This window comes from Pinus tabuliformis, chromosome 6 (assembly GCF_031772625.1).
Source record: "Pinus tabuliformis cultivar Carrire ecotype Pingquan chromosome 6, CPIR1, whole genome shotgun sequence".
Taxonomy (NCBI): domain Eukaryota; kingdom Viridiplantae; phylum Streptophyta; class Pinopsida; order Pinales; family Pinaceae; genus Pinus; species Pinus tabuliformis.
This window is the reverse complement of record NC_142292.1, coordinates 1,031,811,357-1,031,831,572: the sequence shown is the minus strand read 5'-3', so window position 1 is coordinate 1,031,831,572 and position 20,216 is coordinate 1,031,811,357.

The following is a 20,216-nucleotide window of genomic DNA, read 5'->3' as shown; positions in this document are numbered from 1 at the left end:
AAGAAACTGAAAACATGGGCATCTCTGGAATCGGCTCCACATGAATCCTATCCTAGTCACTCAGCCCAGATCAATAAGAAAGCTAGCTCAAGACCATAGTCAAAGCTGGAGTCAAACATATGAAACTTGGGACCAATAGGACTCTTTGTCTACTCTTTATGGTTAATTAATAAATCTAACAGTTCTGTTGCAGCATTAACTCGGATCAACCACCTGTGTTAAATGTTCTACACAACCATCTTGCTCGAATTCAAGTACCTGTAGCTGATCAAACATTTATGCAGTGATGTTGAGATATGTGTAGACTAGTTGTAGCTAATTTTCCTCAAAGATAGTTATGAATATTTTGTTTTAAATATCAGTTGTACAGAACTGAGGGGGGTTTGAATTTTTTGATGTATTAAGTTTAGACTTTCAACTCTGTAATTTTGGTCTTTTGTTCCTGTATATAATATAAATCCATGTGTTGACTGATGATCATTTGAAAGAGAATTTTCAATTAGTTAGCAGCTCAACCCAGTTAGTTGTAGAGGGCCCCTGCACTAAAGGAGGTTTTATTTTCATTTTATTTTCTATTCCATTTTAATTTCACCATTTCCTTTTAGCAGTTTTTCTAACCTAGGTTGATTTCTTATAGTTTGATTTCTTTTAGTTCTGATCAGTAGCATAATGTTAGAATTCAATTGTGCAGTCTTGTTTCTCCAATCCATTTCATAAAGGAAACGACTTTTTTTCTAAATAGAGTAAGGTTGAAAGTAATGAGGATGCCATGTTGATTAGTTTAGTCACTGTTTTTGTTATTTATTTCCTAGTTCATATTGTCAATACATTGTATTAATGAATGTTTTTGACCACCATTTCAAGCTGATACCCATCCTAAACTAAATGGTTAAACATTAACTCTACACAATGGTTGAAACCAATCAGTTACTTTCTGCATGTTTTTATTTAGTTCTCTAGATCATGAACTACATTAAATTGCTTGTATTCCATCTCAAGAAGGTTATCTTTCAAAATTGAAGGTTGGAGTAACTAGAAGTACTTCAGTTAATTTCATTCTCTGTATTTATTTCAACATGCCTTACAACTTCACCTTTTAATTTTAAGAATTAGATTCATGACTTAGGATTAATGACAAGATATGGCAGATGCTCTATTTTACCTTATTTTAACTTAGATTTTGACTAGTCTTAAGTTCTTGGTTCACCTTTAGGAAGTTCAAATTCAGTTTATCATAGTTCAGTTTGTACATCATTAGGCATCAAAGAAAATAAACCACCAAAACAATATAAAAATACAAAACAATGAAGTAATAAGGGTTAACTAAGCACATACAATGCACTACACTTCATCATCCTACGAACCTCAGTTGATAATTTATGCAAGCAATTTAGGATACTAAATTGACTAAACATTTTGGTGCCATTGTCGGGGAAGTGTAATTAGGTAACCTTATCTCTTACATTCAAAAAAAAAATGATATGCATAGATAAAGAGATTCTAGGGGTAGATTTATAGCTAGAGGCAGGAGTTCAATTCCTACAACACCACCTACTCCACTAAGAACAAGAAGAGATACAGCTCCATCTCAAGCTGATACTCCTAGCTATAGAACTCCTAAAGTTCTAAGGTCGGAAATCCAATCAAAAGGATCTCATATTTCATCTACTGAGACAAAGGAGGAAAATCTTGGTGCAACAACAAAAGGAGTAGCCTTTTTCATGTCCACAGGGGAGCACATTTTAGTTGAGGAATTAGGAATGCCTAGTGGGGAAGAAGTAGAACCTCTCTCCCACACACCATTAATAGAGGAACCAGAGGAAGAGAAAGTAACCTTGTAGGTTGAACCTTATACTGACTCTGAAGAAACTATAATGGTAGAGGAAGGGGAGGATGGAGAATTCACACTATTTGGAGGAGGGGGTAGAGGAAAAGGTAGAGGAAATAATGGAGGAGGAGAGGAAATAATGGACAAGGCAGAGGAAATAGGGAAATAGATAATTCTTTTGGATTCCTTATGGTGGATGAAGAAAAAAATGCCACAATGAAAAATATCTCACATTCTATCCTCCCAAATTTCCATGGGTTAAAAAGTGAGGATCCTGAAACATTTTTATTTGAGTTTGAAGTCTTGTGCAGAACCTATGATTACTTATAAGACTCTCAAAAACTTAAGTTGTTCCCTTCAACACTAAAAGGAGATTCTTTGAAGTGGTTCATGGGGTTAGTCACTCAGTCCATTAGAACATGGAATGACATGAATGAAGTGTTTTTGGATAGGTATTTGGATTATTGCATGCTTACCAATCACAAAGATGAAGTGTTCAAAATGATGTAAAGAGAGGATGAAAATTTAGAGGATTTAATTGAGAGATTCAACTATAACTTGAAAAGAGCAAAGATGGAAAATTTATATGAAGATACCTTAACATCTCTTCTATTAAAATCCATTAGAGATGAGTGGATAGATATCTTTAACATAATGGAGAAGGGAGATATATCTCAACTCCCATTAAGTGATATAGGAGAATTATGTGTTCATCTCTCAAGAGGGAAATCCAATATTGGGAAAGGTCCAAGAGATCCTTCTCTTGTTAGAGTAAATAAATATGGAACTTGATCAGTGAGTATGAAATAAATTGGGAATATGCTTGATTAATTTAAAATAGATATTCTAGGGAGCCTTAGTGAACAAATAGACACCCCAAAGTTTCAAAACAAGCAGAAAATCGAGGTTGATGCTTTAGCTATTTTCTGTCCCAAATGCAGAAAAAAACATGCTCTAAGAGAATGCCATTTGGATGCAAAAATCATAGAGACTTGTATGATTTGTTCAGAAAACCATGAGACCAAGGGTTGCCCTTCAATTCCAGGTCTTAAGGCTATTTTTCAAGAAGAAATAGTTCCAAATTCAGCAAAATCTCTTTGCTTTTTCTCTAGAAGACCTTGGCAGGTGCCAAAAAATCAAGGATTTAACAATCAAATGTATCTTCAGCCCCCACCAAATTGGAGTTCTTGGCAATAACCTTGGCCTCAACCTCAACCTCAATCTCAATCTCAACCTTGGGCTCAAGGAGTGAAAAATCCTTATAGGTGATTTTCTCAATATTATCAATTTCCTCCATCATATCAAAATTATCCTCCCCGACACATTCCACAACAAAATCAACAGCCACAACTTCAAAATCAGAACCCTCAACTTTCACTACCATTTCCACAAAAAATTCCACAACAAAACCAAAATCCTCAAATCTTACTTCCATTTTAACAGAGACCAAATCAGCTACCTGCCTAACCATTACCAAACCGCAATAATAAAAATCCTTAGAATACTTACATGGTGGAAGGACATCAATTTCCAACTTATATGATCACTCCTCTAGATCTCAATGATGTTCACCTAAGATCTGGTAGGATATTAGAAAAGGAAAGGCCTTCTGTAGTTATTCAAGAACAAGACAATTCTAAGGAAGATTCTTTATAGCCCAATAAATTTTTTGAAGGAACATCTCTCCAAAACCAAAATACTGAAAATGAAAAATAGAAAGAACTAGTGAACTCAACTCCTATCATTGAGAAACTTGTATCTACTTCTGCACCTCCTTTTCCTGAAATATTACAAGTTGATAGAGGAGTAGAAAAACAGATTATGTTTCCTAATTATGATTTTCTAGATGAATTGAATAATGTCCATATCAAAATCCATTTGTTACAAGCCATTAAGGAGATTCCAATCCTAGCTAAAACAATAAAGGAGTTGAGCATAAAGAAACCAGGAAGAAAAGCAAAGGAAACAAAAAGAATTCACTTGGTAGGAAAAATAACAGATGTAATGATGGGAAAATTTTCAATACAAAAGTATGTAGATCCAGGAAGTCTAATTGTGTAAACACATATCAATGGAGTTGAAATTCCAAATACATTGATTGATTTAGGAGCAGCTATAAGCATCATGAGCAAAAAAACCATGGAACAACTCAAGCTTCTTAATCTTCTTTAGACACCTACATTATTGAAATTAACAGACAGATCTGTAATCAAACCAAATGGTGTGTTAGAAGATATTTCAGTATCCTTAGATTCTTTGGAATATACCGTTGATTTTATGATCTTAACCCCCAAGAACAATCTAGGAGGACATCCACTTGTATTAGGAAGACCTTAGTTGGCCACAACTAATGCTTTCATTAGCTGTAGATCTGGTAACATGTATATTTCTGATGGGAGTTCAACAAAGAAATTCACTCTATATCCTCCAGCAAGAACAATCACATAAATAGATGAAAAAGAATGGATTGATGTTGAAAATGACATTCAACCTCTCTTTACTATTTCAGAAATTAGTGAAGATAGTCAAATATTGAATACAATGGAAACTTTTGAATCATCTCCAGAATATGAACATGATCAATTCCAAGAAAAATCCAATATTGAATATTTGTCATCTAGGCAGATGTCTCTTTATTCTATGGAAGAATTTGGTAGCACTACAATTGAAATCTTTTTAGGGAAAACATTGAACATAAACAATAACTTGGAGAAATTACAACAAGGAAAGCTAACCAAAACATTACAACAACATTCTGCTGCATATGCATGGGAATATACTAACATGAAAGGAATTAGTCCTAAGACTTGTATACATCACATCTACCTTGAGGAAAATTGTAAACCTATCAGACAACCTCAAAGAACGATGAATCTAAATCTTAGGGAAATTGTGAAAGAAGAGCGACAAAAATTGTTGAATGTAAACTTCATTTACCGAATTTTAGACAGCTAATGGGTTTCCCCTTTAGTAATTGTGCCTAAAAAGAACGGTAAATGGAGGGTGAGCATTGATTATTGAGAATTGAAATAAGCTACCCTTAAAGATCATTTTCCTTTTCCCTTTATAGATAAAGTGTTAGACACATTAGCAAGTAAGAAGTATTTCTCATTTTTAGATGGTTTTAGTGGTTATAATTAGATTCAGGTGGCACCTAAAGATCAATATAAAACCACATTTACTTGTCCATGGGGAACCTATGCCTACTGAGTACTTCCTTTTGGATTATGTAATGCACCTGCAACATTCCAAAGAGTAGTACTAGGAATTTTGTCTAATCTAATACATGATTGTGTAGAGGTATATATGGATGATTTTACAGTCTATGGCAATACATTTGAAGAAGCTTTGGAAAATTTGGAAAAATTTCTTAAAAGATGTAAGGAAGCAAACCTTTCACTAAGCCATGAATTTTTTTTTATGATGTTTATAGAAGGGATTGTTTTAGGACATCACATTTCAAGAGATGGAATTAAAGTTGATAAATCTAAAGTTGAAGTCATCTCTAAATTATCAATTCCAAATTGCCGAAAGGATGTTAGAAGTTTTCTAGGATTTACAGGATACTATAAATGATTTATAGAATATTTCACTAAAATAGCATCCCCAATCTTCAAATTACTCACCAAGGATTGTGAATTCAATTGAAATCCTGTTTTCTAGTTAGCATTTGAGACTTTAAAAACAAAAATTTCTGAAGCACCCATCTTGATAGGTCCAAATTGGAAACTACCTTTTCACAATTCAACATTTGCTTCAGATACAGCTCTAGGGGCTGTATTATGACAAAAATATTAGATTCACTATGCCATCTACTATACAAGTAAGAATTTGACTCCCACTGAGTTAAATTATACTATAACTGAAAAGGAATTTTTAGTTGTTGTTCATGCAATCAACAAGTTTAGACATTATATAACAGGCTATGAAACCTTTGTTCATACAGATCAATCTGAAATTAGATACTTAATGAATAAACCTATTACTAATCGCAGAGTTACAAGATGGCTATTACTCTTGCAAGAATTCAATATTACTGTGCTAGATAGACCTGGAAAACAAAACACAATTGCTGATTTCTTGTCCAGAATTCAAAATATGAAAGATGACACTCCAGTTGAAGATACGTTTCATGATGAATATCTTTTTGCAGTGACTACTCAGACCACTTGGTTTGAAGATATTGCCAATTACTTAGTCACAAGGAAATTTCCTTCACATTTGTTTCCTAGAGAGAAAAGAAAAATCATTCAAATAAGTGCAAGATACTCATGGATCACTAATGAATTGTATAAAATAGTTCCAGATCTCGTGATCAGAAGATGTGTTAGGGAAGATGAAATGCTTGAGATTCTTAAGGCATGTCATGATGAACCATGTGGTGGATACTTTGTTGACAAGAGGATAACCTATAAAATCCTTTCTTTAGGATATTATTGGCCATCCATCTTCAAATATGCCAAAGAATATGTCAGGAGGTGTGACAATAGCCAAAGGGTAGGAAAAACTGCTCCTTCAAATGGAATGCCACTACAAATTCAGTTATTCATTGAACCTTTTGAAAAATGGGCCTTGGATTTTGTTGGACCAATTAATCCCCCATTTAAGAAAAAGAAGTATATATTGGTATGCACTGATTATATCACTAAATGGGTAGTGGCTAAGGCACTACCTTTTGTCAATGAAAAATATGTAGTTAATTCTCTTTTTAAGGACATTTTCACTCGTTTTGGTATTCCAAGAGAAATTGTGACAGATCAGGGATCTCAATTTACATCTAAAATGTGAAGGGTCTTGTGGATGATTACAAGGTCAAACATAGGAAATCTACTCCCTATCATCCACAAGTAAATGGTCAAGTTGAATCTACAAATAAAGTGATTGAACGAATTCTCACTAAGACTGTGCATCTACATAGAAGATATTTGGGAGAAAGGCTTCCTGAAGCCCTATGGGCTTATAGAACTACATGGAGGAACACAACGGACATACACCCTATGAAATTGTTTATGGGAAACAAGTTCTATTCCCTATAGAGTTTCAAATCACTTCAAGATGGCAGTCCAATTGTGACAGGATTTATCAGAGACACAGAAACATAGATTGCAGCAACTCAATGAGCTTGATGAAATCAGGCAAGATGCAATTCAAAGAACTAGTATAGTCCAACAGCAGAGGTCTAAATGGAATGATAAATGTATCAAGGAGAACAAGTTTCAAGCAGGAGATTGGGCACTGTTGTTCGATTCAAAGTTCAAAGATTTTCAAGGGAAGTTTCAAACTCATTGGCTTGGGCCATATGACATTGAAGAAGTCTTTAATAACGAAGAAATAACGATAAGGACAATAGATGGAAGCAAAATACCTCTTCTTCTGAATGGTCATTAGTTGAAGATATATCAGAAACCAATTTCAAGAGAGGAGTTCATTAGGATTTTCCAAAATAACTCTGAAATGAAGCTAGTGAAGAAGAATTTTTCTTCTCCACTAACTTAGTCTTTATTTTTTCTAAAAGAAAAAAAAAATGTACGAGCTTAAAAACCAATCATTGATTGGCATAATTATACATAAAATACAGGGTGAAAATTAAAGGTTTCTGACATCCTATATTTCCATTTCCTTTCTGTAATTAGTGACGAAAAGCTACATTTATTTATAGTTTATAGTCTGCAAATTTATAGTCTCATTCCATCTCATTCTATTTTCATTTTATTTTATAGTTCCATTTCATCTCACTGTAATATTCCATTTACGTTTTATTTTTACATTTTTACTCTATTTCACCATATTTCCCATTTTATTTTACATCTCATTTCATGTCACTATCACAAACCATTTCCATTTCATTTTTACACTCATATTACATAGCCATACTTCACTTTTCCTTCTTTTCACATTCTGTAGCTGATTCCATTCTACAGCTGATTCCATTCTACAGTTGATTCCATTCTGCAGCTACAACTTACTTATCAGTGTTATACTCCTATGCCAATAGGTGTCATATTTCATGATTGACTTGATGAGCTCTGTAATATGTTCATTCCTTTCCTTGTTGCAAAGGTTTTCAATATTATCAAAAAATAAAAAAATGTAAAAAAATGTAAAGAGGGTATACCCTAAAAGAAAAATCAAAGGGTGAAAATAAATAAAATGGTCAAAAAAGTGAAAGAAATGAACCCCGAACAAAAATAGACCAGGAAAGTGTGCAAGTCCAAAATGCCACTACTTTTTATTTTCTGTAATAAGCATTGTATGCAACTTGTTAATTCATGCCACAATTGATGAAGAGTCAAACAGCGTAAACTTGGCTCATTCATATTTTGAATTTCATCATTCAGATATAGAGAATAAAATCTGACCAAACTGTTTAATCTTGGAAGATAATTAGATAGGTAGAGTAATTAAAAAGGAGTTCAACAGTTAAATCTGAGCCCTTGGATATAATATGTGCAGACTTAGGTAGGCTTACCATGAAAAGAAAAGGAAAGTTGAAAAGGGTTTTCTAGTCCAAGTGCACCAAAATAAAGAAGGAAAAAATGCTTGGCCCAAGTAGGAAGGGTAGGTAGATTGGTGTTGCAAAATGACACTTGTGATAGATTATGTCTCTAAAAGTGTTAATCTTATCTCTATCACTAGTGCAATGACAAACATTATACTTGATGCAGCTCAAGCGAGGCAAGGTTACATAACTAACTCCCCTTCATATTTTTCCCTAATCATTCACTAATTTCCTCAAAGTATTAAGGTCTGTTCTTAATATCCCTCATAAACCACTCATTCCATTTCATAACATTTGCCTGAGTAAAACCCTGTTGTACTTAGGAAAATGGCTACATTTCTCATATAAACCCCATTCCCACTTTAGCCTAAGTTTAAAATATAGGTCAACTGGTTTTAAACTTGGTGCTTTCATTACATTCTTTCATATTAATTATTAACATGTATTATATATAAATCCCTTACTATATACCCTATCCCATATTATGTAAATATAATACAAAAAACCCAAATATTATTTATCCTGTCCCGGTTAAATATAACCCTAAACACCAATTAAACAGGGATTAATAAACTCATATGGAATTTATTAATAACCTTCCCCGCTTCACCAAAATACGGGATTAATTAACCTTTATGGTTAATTAATAACCACCCCCTGGACCAATCAGATTACACCCAAAATGATTAAAACACAGTTTAAATATGCCAGCCCCGCAGCTTAAAGTCCCGCCATCTCCAATGCTCGTCCACCGTCCAATCCTCGTCTCACCATCCGACGGTCGACATACATATCGCAACCACCCTAACCACCCAGCATTAACTCGCGAGGGTCCGGCAGTTTTTTGACACACCACTGCCACGTGTCGCCCATCTGGGGTGCTCGCTCCCTCTTGGCCTAAAACCGCTTAGCCCCAAAAGCAGTGTGGGCAAAAATAGCTTACCTCCCTTTGCTGATGTCATTTGTCCTTTGCTGACATCACTCCACACCTCTGACATCATCTGCCATGTCATTCGCCCGCTGATGTCATCCGTACTACTTACGTCATCCGCACAATCAAATAAAAAAATACTGCCAAAACTTCATTTTGTCAAATAAAACCAAAAAAATTGCCATTTTCGTTGTAGTTTGTTGCATACAGTGCTCCAGGCATAATAATAAACTTCCAGACCAGCAGTTCAGTCTCAAACCGCCACCTGACCAGCAAAACTACAACATGAGCTCCGTAGCCAGCCATTCGACTTGCATTTGTATGATTTTCTTCTTTTACGCAGGTATTTACTCAGTTTTCCATAAAACCCTGCAATTTCGGTTCTCCGCTGGAAATTTTACCACATGGAGCTGTTTATCAGACAGAGTTATTTACAAGACAAAGTTATTTATCAGACAGAGATGAAACAGGGATCAAAATAGTCAAAGAGTATTAGAGCGGTTAAAGAGTATCAGTTAAGACAGGCAGCCAGTGCAGATTAACTGAAGAAGATAGCTGCAAGCCGAATCCTAGGGCCTGCCTCCAGCACATTCAACAAAAATAGGACCAGCACAACATCAGTTCAATCTTTTCCCTATTTTCAAGGCTAGCTATTTCTATTTCTTGTAAACTATTTTTAGTCATCCTAGATATTATCTCACAACTGTTATGAGATATTTGTTGTATAATTTTGAGCATAAATACCCCCTCCATTGGAGTATTGTAGGTCAATTCCTAGAATTTGCTGTAATATTGATTTTTTGGAATAAAGAGCTGTTGGAATCAACTGTTGTATGGTCTACTGGATGAAGAATTGAAGTAGAGGACTTGTCACAAACTTCTTGAATCAACCACCGGATCAATAAGTCCTCAATATCTTGTGTTTTAAAGTTTTCTTGTTTATTATATCATATGTGTTTCATAATCTGAAAGATAAAGAAAATATTTAATTTCAGAATATGCTTGATTGCACTCTCTTTTCAAGTCGTTATTGTTCTCTATGTTTTATTCAGAATTAGGATAAACAGTGAAATCTTAATTGACCATGTTTCCTAATTCTTTCATGTTGATTATTTGTTAAAGAATACTTCACTACTCCTTATCAGTAATCATCCACTTTTCCTCTTTAAATAGATTGAAGAATTCTTAACTGCCCTTCAGCCCATTTGAGCCCATTCCATTTGTTTCAAGTCTTTATTTGTTCCCTGTTTGACTACCTTGCTCTATGAAGACATCCTCTGTTAAGAAACCAAATCTAGAAAGCCATCTTCTTTGACTCCATTAGCCCAATGGACTGAACTACTGGGTCTTGCCTCTCTGCTCTATTGAATCTCACCACCCAAACTCAAAAAAAACCCTTGAACTTCATAACTAGCCTAATACCTTTAAAAACAAAGATAAATCATAAAGAGAGAGCCCTCTCTCGATACAGATTGGCTAGATTCTGTATTTAAAAGATTGGTCTGTGGTTACCTCAACCTCCTTTCCCTTTCTTACAACTTTTGAGAAAACCTGAGTGATAACATCAATGGCGACTCCACCGGGGATCTGAATAATTTGTTTGTTACTATTGTTTTCTTTATAAGCTATAGACAGAGCCTGAAGTTAGCCAGGTAGCCTTTGAAATGATTTTTCTTTGTAATTGCAGAAGTAAATGAATGCTACTTTAGTCTATCTTTGGTCTAGCTTATAGATTGGATAGTTGGTTTCAGATACTTGATCAGTTCCTCTTTTCAAATAAATCTTTAAGAAAGTTCAAAACTTCCACATCTAAAACCTCTTAAAGAGACTGTTAAAGTTGTATTATCAAATCTATTTCAAGAAAAAACCAAAAACACACCTAGAAACCTAGCTTTAGAAAGGATTCATTACACCAGATCAAATCCTGATCCAAATCCACCACCTGTGTTTGAAAATCCTAATCTGATTCCTAGGATTCTTAGAAGACAAGACAGCCAAGAAAATAATGCTAGTTCTCAGCCTCTATACAGATCAAGATCCTGTCCTGTGAAGTGGATCTACCCTAAGGATGAACCTTTTCATGAGTATTTTGAAAACTCTTTATTTGAGACCTTTTCAGAATCTAGGTTAACCCACACAGTTCAAGATCCAATATTCATTGAAAATTTGCAGATTGAAGTGGTTACTTCACACCTTGGCAGACATTTGCAGAACTCCATTCAATTTGAGCCTACCTCTGACAGAAAACCAAACCTTTTTGTGATTACTATAGCTTCTCCAAGTTCACCATCAGCCACCCCTTCCACTCCTCCATCTACAACACACATTCCCATTGTTATCCCCACTCCCCTAGTTTTTACATCTACTTCTACAACCATGGCAAACCGATATACTCCCCTACACTTACCTGCCAATCCAGGGGCTATGCCCCAATACTATCAAAGTAAAATCACTTCTTTTGAAGGTACTGGCACTTACACAGCTCAACAACATACCAAGAAAATGACCAACTATTTTGAAATATATGATGTTGATGCTGATGATGTTAGAATGAAAGTATTTGTGCAAAGTTTAACTGGAGATTTTAGAACATGGTTTAGAGCCCTCCCTACAAATAGTATCAATGATCCACAAGCTCTTTATGAGACCTTCTTGAATAGATGGGAAAAGAAGAAAGATCCTCTCCACATTTTATCAGAATATGAAAACCTAAGAAGAGGCACACAAGAAACTGTCCAAGATTACTGTACCAGATTCAATAATGTCTACAATGTTATTCCTCAAAATCTCAGACCTCCTCCAGGTTTGGCCTTGATCAAATTCCCTGATGCATTTGATTCTGATATGGCATACCAACTTAGGGAAAGAGCTCCTCGAAACTTAGAAGAGATGCAAAGCATAGATGTCAGCGTTGAGGCCAACCTGATTTCTAAAAGATCTAGAGCCAAAGCTGAAAAGAGGACACCTTTCAAAGAAGAACCTTCTACCTTTGAACAGAAATTAGATGCTATTATTAAAGGAATGGATAGACTTGGAGATAGAATAGAAACAATAGAGAGAAAATCCCCTTGGGATAGTCAACCAGGCAATACTGGGAGAAATCCAAATTTCAGGAAGAACCAAAATCCTAACACTGGAAGGATAGGGCCTGACCAAAATATTAGCCCCCCATTTCAAGAAAATTATGCTAAAGCCTCAACTTCTGATGAACCAACAGAAGACGTTCAAATTAATTTGATGGGACTCAACAATGAACAACAAGTTTTCTTGACCCAAGAGGATCAAGAAACTCACATTCTTAAACAATTCTGAACCCAGTTAGGTGAATCATTTGACTTTAGGGAGAGATATGATACCGCCATTTATGAATTCCACAAAAAATGCAATCTGAGGAGCAGAAGAATAGATGTCCCTGAAACCAATAAACAGAAGGATACCAAGCAGCGTAACAAAGGTAATATCAATTCCCCCCTATACATATTCTTTCTAAAACAGGTCCTAATATTACTAACCCAATTGTTGAAGATGTATCAGATAATCAACCACCTAACAGACAACCTTCCACTTCTATTCCTTCTTAAGGAAACGTAGAAGAGCCTCTAGAACGTGATTTGGAAACAACTTCAGCCCATAATCCCACTCTTGAAGAGGAGAGAAACGAAGAAAATCCAGCTGTCTGAAATACAAGAACTCAGACCGAAAAACCTTTTAATCTTGATACAAAAGTAGGCAAACTAAAGATAGTTGTTCCATTATTATAATTAGCTAAACATGATGTCTACAGAAGTCAACAGCAGATCACTCAAAATTTATATGAACGAAGATTCAGTAAATGTTTTTGATGACTAGCCTGAATTGATATTTGGCCCTGGGGTAAATGGAAAAATAGTAGAGGGAGAAGTTCCTCCTTTCTATGCAAGTTTAAACATAAATGATAAAATACTTCATAATGCCATGTTTGATTTTGGTGCTTCCCATAACTTAATGCCTAAATCTGTAATGGAGAGACTAGACCTTGACATCACTAGGCCATATAAAGACCTTTTCTCTTTTGATTCAATTCAGGTCAAATGTTTGGGTTTAATCAAAGATTTATGTGTATCACTAGTCCAATATCCTGCCAAAACCATCTTAATGGACATAGTAGTAGCTGATATTCCACCAAAGTATGGCATGTTATTCTCTAGATCTTGGGGTGCAAAGATTCAAGGATCTCTACAGTTAGACATGTCTTACGCTACTATTTCAGTGTTTGGTCAACCCAAGAAACTATACAGAGAAACCTTAATGAAGTATGTAGTAATTAGTCAAGAGAAACCTCAAAATTTTCCTATCTACTCAGTACATTCAGATATGGATTCTATTATCCTTTATAATGCTGAAATTGATCCTCCACATGAAACAAAAGGTTTTAGCAAATAAAATAGAAGAAATGGCAAATGAAAATTCTAGTGTTTGAATACAACAAATTTCTGAAAATCATGAAACATGAGATAAACTAGAAGAAACCAAAAAACCAGATCTCCCTATAACACAGATCCCTGAAACTCTAGATACTAATTATGAACATGAACTCCTTTGGTACTTAGAATTTGATGGTTCTGTGAACAAATCAGGAGCAGGAGCAGGAGCAGGAGTCTGGGTGCACAATCTTAAAAACAATCATGTTGAAGGCCATGCCTACAGATTAAACTTTAGATGCACTAATAATATGGCTAAATATGAAGCTCTATTGCTAGGTATTAATCTGGTCAAGAAATTGGGATCAACTAGAGTGTCAGTCCTAGGAGATTCTGATTTAATCATTCAATAGATAAAAGGGAAGTTCATAACAAATGATCCCAGATTAAGAGAGTAGAGAAGAATAGCTATAGAGATCCTCAATACATTTCTAGAAACTCAGCTGCCAAAATCCCAAGAAAAGATAACTTGCAACTCATAGCCTGGAAATGTTTGTCGGCACCTGTAAATTACCATTTGAACCAAATCATCAATTCATAGCTGTAATTATACACAGGCCAGCCATACCTGATAATGTAAAGAACTAGCAAGTGTTTGACAATGATAATCAGATCAACAGTTTTTTAACCCTAGAAGAAGAATTTTCTAGCACTAACATAGATGTAGATACAATTAGTGAGTTTGATCCAACAAATCAGATAGAAACAGACATTTCAGCAGAAAATGCAACTCAAATGCTTCATCCAACGAAATTTACCAAAAAGGAAATACAAGATCTTAAAGAAATAGACATTGATGAGATTATTGAAGGAGAATATGAAATTATTAATTTGAAAAACAATCATTTTCCCAAAGGATTAACTCCTTTGGAAGATCTCTTTAATTTCAATGATATTCCAAAGAAACCCCAGATGGAACCTCTAAAAGCAGACAATGAAGACTATAACATAGGAACTGAAGAAAAGCCAAAAATGGCAAAATTATCCAAATCTTTGCCCCCTGATCAAAAACTTAAGTATGTTGAACTATCAAAGAATTCCAGGATGGTTTTTCCTCGAGCTAGGAAGACCTAAAGTCTTATGACACCTATGTAATTCAAAATACAATACCCTCAAGGAAAATCAAAAACCATTCAAACAAAAGCTCAGAAGAATTAACCATATACAGCTTCCTTCAATCGAAAAAGAAATCAAACGAATGCATGATGCAGGGATAATTACTCCAATCAGATTTTTGGAGTGGGTGTCTAATTTAGTGCCTACAAGGAAGAAAACAGTAGAAATCAGATGATGTGTTGACTTAAGAAATGTAAAAAAGGTTTCTTTGAAAGACAATTACCTGTTACCTAAGATGGATCACATTTTACAAAGGGTAGTAGGTGCTTCTAGGATTTCACTTTTGGATGGATTTTCAGGTTATAACCAGATATTGGTTCATCCTGATGACCAGGAAAAGACTAGATTTACAACACCATGGGGTACATTCAAATATGTTAAAATTCCATTCGGACTTAAGAATGCAAGGGCAACCTTTCAATGAGCAATGGACATAGCTTTTGCAAAAGAAATTCATGATTTTCTGGTTATATATCTAGATGACCTGACTGTATTTTCCAATTCAGATCAGCAACATTTAGATCATCTCAAACAAGTGTTTTTAAAATGCAGAAAGTATGGTATTTCATTAAATCCTAAAAAATCTTTGTTTGGTCTAGAAGAAGGCAAACTGTTAGGTCATATCATCTCCAAAGATGGCATCAGAATTGATCCTGCTAGAATAAAAGCTATTCTACAAATACCCCACCCTAGAAATGTCAAAGAACTTCAAGCTTTCCTAGGAAATATAAACTTTTTAAGAACATTCATATCTAATTTGGTTGAATTAAGTAGATTGTGGAACAATACGTTAAAAAAAGATTCAAAGGTTAAATGGACAATAGAAGCCAAACAAGCATTTGAAGAAATTAAAATGGCTTTGACTAGAACACTAGTCCTTACAAGTCCAAAGTTCGATAGAGACTTCATATTTTTTTCATTTGCATCAGAACACACTATAGCAGTTGTTTTACTACAAAGAGATGATCAAGGATGTGAAAAACCCATAGCCTTTTTCAGTAAATCACTTAGAGATGCACCTCTAAATTACAAAATCATGGAAAAATAGGCTTTTGCACTTGTGAAAGCTATTAAAGACTTCAGAGCCTATATATTGTACTCCCATGTAGTAGCTTATGTACCAAATGTTGTCGTCAAAGAAATTCTGACTTAGGATGGAATTGAAGGAAAACGAGGTAAATGGATAGCTAATATATTGGAGTATGATATTGAAATAAAACCTACAAAGCTTATAAAAGGATAGGGATTGGCTAAACTCATGCTTGAAACAAACTTTCAAGCCTTGGATATTATGAACTGGATAATGAATAGGAGATCGTGACTCCAAAAATCAGCCAGGCCTTCATACAGTCACCTTGGTATGTTGATATAACTCATGTATTATTAAACCTGTAGGCTCCTCCACGGTTATCCAAAACAAAGAAAAGGTTTCTAAAGATGAAAGTTTCAAAATTCTTTATTTTAGATAATGCTAACTTTTGGAAAAATCATGAAGGTATTCTATTGAATTGTTTAATAAAAGAAGAAGCTGACAAGGTTCTCAAAGAATTTCATGCAGGCGACTATGGTGGACACCTTTACTGGAAATCAACTACAGAAAAAATCCTAAGGGTTGGATTTTACTGGCCAACCTTGTTCACTGATGTAAAGAAGTTTGTCACTACTTGCCATAATTGCCAAATTTTTGAAGGCAAAAGGAAACTATTACCCTTCCCCTCAGACCAATTTCCACTGAAAATCCCTTTCAACAATGGGGTTTGGACTTCATTGGAGAAATCCATCCTCCCTCTTCTGGCCAACATAAATGGATCCTCACTGCCACAGACTATTTCACCAAATGGATAGAAGTCATTCCTTCTAGACAAGCCAATGATACAGTAATTATAGGATTCTTAGAAACCAACATACTGCCTAGATTTGGCTATCCTACAAATATCATAACTGATAATGGTGCTGCCTTCAAGTCCAAGAAAATGATAAATTTCTGTAACAAATACAATATCACTTTAGGCCATTCCACAGCCTATTACCGTCAAGGTAATGGTATAGCTGAATCTTCTAATAAAAGCCTGATTAATATTATTAAGAAATTGTTGGAAGAGAACAAGAAAAACTAGCATAAGAAACTTACAAATGCACTATGGGCAAACAGAATTACTACAAAGAGATCTATTGGAACTAACCCTTATGAGTTATTTTATGGCATGGAGGTTGTATTTCCTTCATCTTTAGGAGTTTCTGTAATGAAATTACTGCAAGAAGCTTAGGTGGAACCGAATGACATTCAAAGGAGAATAAATCAGACCATCCATTTGCAGCAGACCAAGGAAGAAGTGCACCAAAGATCCCAAGTGTTACAAGAAAAAATCAAGAAAATATTTGATAAAAGGACCAAAGCAGAAGACTTCTACCTTGGAGACAAAGTTCTAAGATGGGATTCCAGGAGAGAAGACAAAGGAAAACATGGGAAGTTTGACTTCTTGTGGAAAGGTTCATTTATCATCCAGGCATTTCAAGGGAACAATACTTACTTTCTGAAAATCCTGGATGGTACAGAAACAGAAGAAGGACCAGTGAATGGTTGAATGCTGAAAAATTACTTTGATCTAGTTTTTTAATGTATTATGACTCTAACATGTACATACTATATCCTTAATAATGTCACAGTTTGGATTAGATAGTAACTTGCTGCAGTTGAAGCCCGAAGAGAAGGCCCTAAGCTTCACAAGTGTGCTGTCATATATACAATAAAGCAACCAACAGAAGGAAATTTCATAGAAAAGTCAGAGTTATTCAAAAGGTCATTTGACATGCTGTTCTTGACTTTCCAGCAGGGGAAGCCATGCCCAAGTGGAGCCACTGTTATACTCCTATACCAATAGGTGTCATATTTCATGATTGACTTGATGAGCTCTGTAATATGTTCGTTCCTTTCCTTGTTGCAAAGGTTTTCCATATTATTAAAAAATAAAAAAATAAAAAAAATTGTAAAGAGGGTATACCCTAAAAGAAAAATCAAAGGGTGAAAATAAATAAAATGGTCAAAAAAGGTGAAAGAAATGAACCCCAAACAAAAATAGACTAGGAAAGTGTGCAAGTCCAAAATGCCACTACTTTTTATTTTCTATAATAAGCATTGTGTGTAACTTGTTAATTCATGCCACAATTGATGAAGAGTCAAGCAGCTTAAACTTGGCTCATTCATATTCTGAATTTCATGTTTTAGAAATAGAGAATAAAATCTGACCAAACTGTTTAATCTTGGCAGATAAGTAGATAGGTAAAGTAAATAAAAAGGAACTCAACAGTTAAATTTGAGCCCTTGGATGTAATAAGTGCAGACTTAGGTAGGCTTACCATGAAAAGAAAAGGAAAGTTGAAAAGGGTTTGCCAGTCCAAGTGAACCCAAATAAAGAAGGAAAAAATGCTAGGCCCAAGTAGGCAGGGTAGGTAGATTGGTGTTACAGAATGACACTTGTGATAGATTATGTCTCTAAAAGTGTTAATCTTTATCTCTATCACTAGTGCAATGGCAGACATTATACTTGATGCAGCTCAAGCGAGGCAAGGTTACATAACTAACTCCCCTTCATATTTTTCCCTAATCATTCACTAATTTCCTCAAAGTATTAAGATCTGTTCTTAATATCCCTCATAAACCACTCATTCCATTTCATAACATTTGCCTGAGTAAAACCCTGTTGTACTTAGGAAAATGGCTACATTTCTCATATAAACCCCATTCCCACTTTAGCCTAAGTTTAAAATATAGGTCAACTGGTTTTAAACTTGGCGCTTTCATTACATTCTTTCATATTAATTATTAACATGTATTATATATAAATCCCTTACTATATACCCTATCCCATATTATATAAATATAATACAAAAAACCCAAATATTATTTATCCCACCCCAGTTAAATATAACCCTAAACACTAATTAAACAAGGATTAATAAACTCATCTGGAATTTATTAATAACCTTCCCTGCTTCATCAAAATATTGTATTAATTAAACTTTATGGTTAATTAATAACCACCCCGCAGACCAATCAGATTGCTCCCAAAACGATTAAAACATAGTTTAAATACGTTGGCCCCGCAACTTAAAGTCTTGCCATCTCCAATGCTTGTCCACCGTCTAATCCCTGTCTCACATTCGACGGTCGACATACATATTGCGACCACCCTAACCACCGAGCATCAACTCACTGGGGTCTGGTGGTTTTTTGTCGTACCACTGCCATGTGTCATCCATCTGGGGTGCTCGCTCCCTCCCGACCCAAAACCGCTCAGCCCCAAAAGTGGTGCGGGCAAAAACCGCTTACCGCCCTTTCCTAACGTCATCTGTCCTTTGCTGACACCACTCCACCCCGCTGACATCATCTGCCACGTCATCTGCCCACTGACGTCATCCGTACTACTTATTTCATCCGCCTAATCAAATAAAAAAATATGCCAAAACTTCATTTGGTCAAATAAAACCGAAAAAATTGCCATTTTCGCTATAGTTTGCTGCATACAGCACTTCGGGCATAATAATAAACTTCTAGGCCAGCAGTTCAGCCTCAAACCACCATGCGACCAGCAAAACTATAGCATGAGCTCCGTAGCCAACCCTTCGACATGCATTTGTATGGTTTTCTTCTTTTACGCAGGTATTTACCCAGTTTTCCATGAAACCCTGCAGTTTCGGTTCTCAGCTGAAAAGTTTACCAGATGGAGCTATTTATTAGACAAAGTTATTTACCAGACAAAGATGAAACAGGGGTCAAAAAAGTCAAAGAGTATCAGAGCGGTTAAAGAGTATCAGTTAAGACAGGCAGCCAGCATAGAGTAACTGAAGAATACAGCTGCAAGCCGAATCCTAGGGCCTACCTCTAGCACATTCAACAAAAACAGGACCAACACAACATCAATTCAATATTTTCCCTATTTTCAAGGCTAACTGTTTCTATTTCTTGTAAACTATTTTTAGTCATCCTAGATATTATCTCACAACTGTTATGAGATATTTGTTGTATAATTTTGAGCATAAATACCACCTCCATTAGAGTATTATAGGTGGATTCCTAGACTTTGCTGTAATATTATTTTTTGGAATAAAGAGTTGTTGGAATCAACTATTGTATGGCCTACTCGATGAAGAATTGAAGTAGAGGACTTGTCACGGACTTCTTGAATCAACCACCGGATCAATAAGTCCTCTATATCTTGTGTTTTAAAGTTTTGTTGTTTATTATGTCATCTGTGTTTCATAATCTAAATGATAAAGAAAAGATTTAATTTCAGAATATGCTTGATTGCACTCTGTTTTCAAGTCATTATTGTTCTCTGTGTTTTCTTCAGAATTAGGATAAACAGTGAAATCTTAATTGCT